Source organism: Petromyzon marinus, chromosome 16 (assembly GCF_048934315.1).
Source record: "Petromyzon marinus isolate PM22_M1 ecotype Great Lakes invasive population chromosome 16, UKy_Petmar_22M1.pri1.0, whole genome shotgun sequence".
NCBI classification, from domain to species: domain Eukaryota; kingdom Metazoa; phylum Chordata; class Hyperoartia; order Petromyzontiformes; family Petromyzontidae; genus Petromyzon; species Petromyzon marinus.
Window position 1 is genome coordinate 2,418,580 of NC_133682.1, and position 6,332 is coordinate 2,424,911.

Here is a 6,332-nt window from a genome sequence, read left to right on the forward strand (position 1 = left end):
AGCCGTGCCTTTGAATCAATTCGGGTCGCCGGGGTTTTATATAGCAGTTCCATAAGCCCCCGGATCTCGCATAAACATTGTATTATAATCAGTTTAACACGTAGGCTTTGGCGACCAATATTATTGCCCGATGATGCTGGATGTAATTACCAGCGAAACGTCGTACTCAAAAATTGAAAATGTTGTGGATTCACTCTTCAACACACCGGTGGGCTAAAGTAGTGAACTATTTATCTTTTGTCAACGTGACACTGTTTTTGCTGATTGGCCGTGTCGGGTGGTGGAGGGTTACGACACATTAATAAATAACGCGATCTAACCCAAAAACGTTTATTATGAATTGTATTATGTCAACAAAAACTTGGCTCTTTTTCACCAATGGGTTTCAAGGATGGTGGCAAGTGTTGTCTTGTTAGACTATGCCTTTAATACTGAAAACTACTTACCTACAGTACCTCTATTTAAATACACTATCGAACAAATAATTTACATCCCTGTCAATCATCGTGTTTCTCAGTGTGGATTTGTGAACACACTTCGTAAACAGTACATAAAATAGTACGCGTTTTTAATGCGCTGTTCATCTTGTAACAAGCGTTTATACCAATGTATCTCTACAGAGTAGTGGGTCGCCGCTCCTCTTATCCGCATTGATATGAGCGGTATGTGGGGACTATGGCTTAACCGCAAAAAAAAAACCTATCTGCACAGATGCATACGGGCAAGAGAAGTATTATCAAACAGGAAGAATTAACGGTGCAACGCATCTCATCTGTTACATATCTGCAGGTAATAGGATTGTCATCGATTGATCCTGGCTGCAGACATTGATAGGTCACAAATAATAATGACGATAAGAGAGCATACTATTTGGTTCTTTCCACAGAAAGAACAAACATTTTTTGCTGTGGTTTTCCCACCTGATGACGATCGCTTGTGTTGCAATCGAAACGTCGTGATTTATTTTAAACCTACGTGACTTTACCGAAAGAACCAAAGAGTATGGATTCCTGCAGTCACGAAAGCTTCAACATCAAGACTGATAAGAGAGCAGTTTCGCTGTATTATTATTCATACCGTTATGACAACAGAGGACTGAAGTGGTGTAGGCAGTTTTAGCATCTTTGTATACGACTTGTAATCCTGCCCATACCCGAGCATGGAGTGCATTCACTTGTTCAGCTCTTGTGCGAATTCGTCTTCCCTGCTGCGCTTAGACATGACACATGACATGACAGAATGATCCGTGCCAGGTGGGTCTCGGCGTTCATGTGCGCGGTGGGACGAAGTCGCCCAAGATCAATTCATTAATTTACGATTTTGCCTTCCGTTTATTCGGGACCCCGGGGTTCATATGGCCGATATGTATCAATGGAGTCAAATGTAATATACAGTACCACTGGGGCACTGTGTGTGTCAAGGTTGTCATTCATATGTAATGACATAACTATTCAATGCATGCATGTAATAATTGGTCAGGTGTGTAACGTGTAGATGGTGTAAGCATGACATATCGTGTGTATCTTGCATGATACATGTAATGAGCACGTATACAGTACTGTACAGTATACAGTTTACAGCTCACGTTGAAAATGTCATGTGTACAGTACAGCGCGTACAGTATGTATTTTGCATGGCATGCGATACTCCCATACATCGCATATAATTTGTAATATCTAACGCAGTGCGTGTATTATATATGTCATATGTTGCGATCAGTACGCCGTCCATAAGGCCCTCGCATTGTCTCTTTAAAGGTGTCCAAACATAAAGCACTTATTCTAGAATCATCTTTTAAACAAAATCAGAATCACCAAAACGAGAAGAAGACGAAGACAACTCCCACGGCCCCACCACGCACACCCCGGAGTTGACAATGAACGTGAACAAACAACATCAAGAACACGAAGTTGCTCTCATCCGCCTACTTTGAGGCCAGGGTTGGCGGACCACGCGCTGACTTCGTCTCCGCGGTGACCGGGCGGTGTGTGCAAGTGGAGCCAAGCGGGTTCGTGACCCCGTCCGTGCAGACCGATTGGTATGCGATGTTATAGGTTTTCTAAATCCCCACAATTTGGGTATCAAAATACGAATTAAACGTTCGGCCAAAGACCTCCAATGTCGGACGCTCGTGATGACGGGTCGCGGGCTGCTCTTGGTAAGTAAATTACATTTCACGTTGTTCACACGTAAACGCACATCCCACAGAATGCCTCACAGACTCGGAGCAAGTGCTTCTTCGTGAGCACCTATTTATGTCGGCATGGAACATAACAGAGGGGGGAGGGGTGTAACTAACACCACGCCCGGCCGCCTTTGTCTCCCCGGTGTTTACGCTTAAGGCGGAGTCGATCTAGGGGAAGGCCTCGGGCAGATTTACACTGCGTTCCGTGACGCACACCGAGTACGGGATTACACACACGTACACAGAATGTCGAGTACATTTAGACACACACACGCCTAAACACAAGATACAACACGCAGACACGTCACCATCACCACCGTCAACCATCATCGATCCACTGCTGGACTAAGGGTCTTCCCCATAGCCGCCACGATCCCGCGATGTAACAATCCAGACAGCACTTACACACACACACAGAGCTCATTTAGTCGCTCCGTCTCCTCGGGTGAGCGTCCGCCGCGTGCACACAAATGTATGCACATGTGCACGGTGGACACGCGCACACAGCGATACACACAAACGCATACAAATAACCAGAAGTACACCGACAACGATTACCCCTTCCCCCCAGGGGCAAGTGCTGTTAGCGAGCACCTATTAAGGCCGGCCACGGCACACACAGACAAATACCCACACACACACCCGTGTGTGTGTGCACACACCAACGCATCACAGACCTCTCCCCTTCACGCAAGCCAACCACCACCATTAAGGCAGAGAGAGAGACCGCGTACCGTTGCGACCTTGCGCTCCTCGTTGCACTGCCCAACCGCGGTCGTAGCGACGCGTGACTACGCGAGAACAATAATAATGGCGACGAAGATGATTTAGGGATAAAAACAATGTACACAAATCGAAGAGGGGAGTAGCGGCAGTAAGCTCACCGTGTTCGTCTCAACCCGGGTCAAGACGCTTTCCTTCTCCTCTCCACTGCCTTCAGCAGGGCGCAGGGGGGGGCGGTTTGGGGGCGGGGCGGATGCGTGACGTCACCTAGAGGGGGCGGGGCCTAACCGCCTTTCACTTTGCACACGCTGTGGGGCCTGGGCCAGCATAGTTTATGGGCGTGGCTTGTGCAGCGTGCGGGCGTGGCTGAGTTTTGGGGCGTGGTCTGGTCAGCTGTGGGCGGGGTCTGGGCTACGAGGGCGTGGTCCGACTGCACGGTTGATCCGCTGTTTTTATTTGGAACCAAGCAGCGATAACGGCTCCCTGGTTCGCGCTGGTGCGTGCACTCGGCACGAATTATTCAAAACAAACAAAACACTCTACACGTTATTCGATAACAATGCCCTTCAAAAGGAAAACACGTCTAATATGTTTGTGCTGAGAAAAAAAACCATTGCCCGAAACGCCGCCCCTTTTTGTGCTGTGCATAAGGGTAATTGCCCGAAACGTCGCCCGATTATATATCTTCGCGTGTGGTATGATTAATTATTGTTAGGCGTGGCTTGGTATCAGCGTGTCGCGTGGTGCCGAGGAGTCGGATAACGATTCACACGACGCGATTCTGTGCTGACGATCCGATTCCCGAGCAAACCCTACCGCTGATGAGACACGGGATGTCAAAACCGTGCCAGTGTGCTTGTGTTGAATAAATGCTGGTGCAATTATGCACTCCCAGAGGGCCATGAGGCCAATGCGTTGTGTAAAAAAATACTTCGATTTTTGTTTAATATATAGTGAGACAAACAGCACCCATATTTGAAGGTACAGTGAGGGAAAAGAGTATTTGATCCCCTGCTGATTTTGTACGTTTGCCCACTGACAAAGAAATTATCAGTCTATAACTTTAATGGTAGGTTTATTTGAACAGTGAGAGACACAATAACAACAAAAATCCAGAAAAACGCATGTCAAAAAATGTATAAATTGATTTGCATTTTAATGAGGCAAATAAGTATTTGACCCCTCTGCAAAACATGACTTAGTACTTGGTGGCAAAACCCTTGTTGGCAATCACAGAGGTCACACATTTCTTGTAGTTGGCCACCAGGTTTGCACACATATCAGGAGGGATTTTGTCCCACTCCTCTTTGCAGATCTTCTCCAAGTCATTAGGATTTCGAGGCTGACGTTTGGCAACTCGAACCTCCAGCTCCCTCCACAGATTTTCTATGGGATTAAGATCTGGAGACTGGCTAGGCCACTCCAGGACCTTAATGTGCTTCTTCTTGAGCCACTCCTTTGTTGCCTTGGCTGTGTGTTTTGGGTCATTGTCATGCTGGAATACCCATCCACGACCCATTTTCAATGCCCTAGCTGAGGGAAGGAGGTTCTCACCCAAGATTTGACGGTACATGGCCCCGTCTATCGTCCCTTTGATGCGGTGAAGTTGTCCTGTCCCCTTAGCAGAAAAACACCCCCAAAGCATGTTTCCACCTCCATGTTTGACGGTGGGGATGGTGTTCTTGGGGTCATAGGCAGCATTTCTCCTCCTCCAAACACGGCGAGTTGAGTTGATGCCAAAGAGCTCCATTTTTGGTCTCACCCAGTTGTCCTCTGAATCATTCAGATGTTCATTGGCAAACTTCAGACGGGCATGTATGTGCTTTCCTGAGCAGGGGGACCTTGCGGGTGCTGCAGGATCAGTCCTTCACGGCGTAGTGTGTTACCAATTGTTTTCTTGGTGACTATGGTCCCAGCTGCCTTGAGATCAAGATCCTCCCGTGTAGTTCTGAGCTGATTCCTCACCGTTCTCATGATCATTGCAACTCCACGAGGTGAGATCTTGCATGGAGCCCCAGGCTGAGGGAGATTGACAGTTCTTTTGTGTTTCTTCCATTTGTGAATAATCGCACCAACTGTTGTCACCTTCTCACGAAGCTGCTTGGCAATGGTCTTGTAGCCCATTCCAGCCTTGTGTAGGTCTACAATCTTGTCCCTGACATCCTTGGAGAGCTCTTTGGTCTTGGCCATGGTGGAGAGTTTGGAATCTGATTGATTGATTCTGTGGACAGGTGTCTTTTATACAGGTAACAAGCTGAGATTAGGAGCACTCCTTTTAAGAGTGTGCTCCTAATCTCAGCTCGTTACCTGTATAAAAGACACCTGGGAGTCAGAAATCTTTCTGATTGAGAGGGGGTCAAATACTTATTTCCGTCATTAAAATGCAAATCAATTTATAACATTTATGACATGCGTTTTTCCGGATTTTTTTGTTGTTATTCTGTCTCTCACTGTTCAAATAAACCTACCATTAAAATTAGAGACTGATCATTTCTTTGTCAGTGGGCAAACGTACAAAATCAGTATGGGATCAAATACTTTTTTCTCTCTGTATAAGGGTGTCTCGCGTACTCATCTGTGTTCAATATGACGCACATTTTACAAACGCCCAAAGCGTCAAACGGCTAGGAACAAACAGCACCATCAAAGCCGTGACCGCTGGAAGAGTTGACACGTCTCTTGAATTGGACAAGAAGACGGAGGGACCGAATTCCACGTGCCACGCGGCGCCAGGGAACAAGCATAAGGGGCCGTCCATAAATGACGTGACGCGATTTTGAACGATTTTTGACCCCCCCCCCCGTCACACGGCGTCACAAAAAGTCAGACCCCCCCCTCTCAAATATGACGTCACAAAGCTCTGCGCCCCCCCTAAAATTTTAAATTGTCAATGTGGCGCTGCACTCTGATGTTGTAGGAGTGTTATAACAATTAGTGTTATAACAATTCTATATTTATTTATAGTTGCGCATTTTGATGTGACGTCACATTTCTCACCCCCCCCCCGTCACAAAAATCTGACCCCTCCCCCCTAGTTGCTTGACGTCATTTATGGACGGCCCCTAACGAGGCGTGTTTGTGACCTGCAGTGGCGAGACAAAAAAAAGTCTCACAATGGGCGGGCAGAGGAATCACTGCGTGAAGTTCACGGGTGGAACAGTGACCATGGCAGTAGCGATAGAAGAGTGACAACGGGGCGACTGACCAACGGTGAGCGAGTGGCCAGAGTGAACGAGTGCCACACCATCAATCAAGTACAGCGAAGTGGGAGTTGCGCTCTTCACACCACAACAGTAATCCAGCGTAGGAATACCGCACATAAAATAGAAACGAGATATTCTACAACACAATATTTGGTGCATTGAGTGGTGAATTCAAAGCCGTGCCCACCACATGCGCACACATCGCACGTGTTGCGTGTCAT

General features: G+C 47.1%; 1 protein-coding gene across 7 annotated transcripts in view; it reads right to left on the minus strand.

The window, feature by feature from the left end:
• LOC116942987 (amyloid beta precursor protein binding family B member 2-like) overlaps positions 1-3,175 on the minus strand; it is a 65,222-nt gene extending 62,047 nt beyond the window's left edge. For 3 of the 7 annotated variants that reach the window (XM_076067411.1, XM_032955545.2, XM_076067413.1), the window contains exon 1: positions 2,920-3,133. The gene's annotated coding sequence lies outside the window, so the exon portion shown is untranslated. Of the gene's footprint in view, positions 1-2,919 lie in introns of all 7 variants that reach the window. The other 4 variants (XM_032955550.2, XM_032955549.2, XM_076067412.1 and 1 more) reach the window with 2 other exon arrangements.
• Between the last annotated feature and the right edge of the window lie 3,157 nt (positions 3,176-6,332).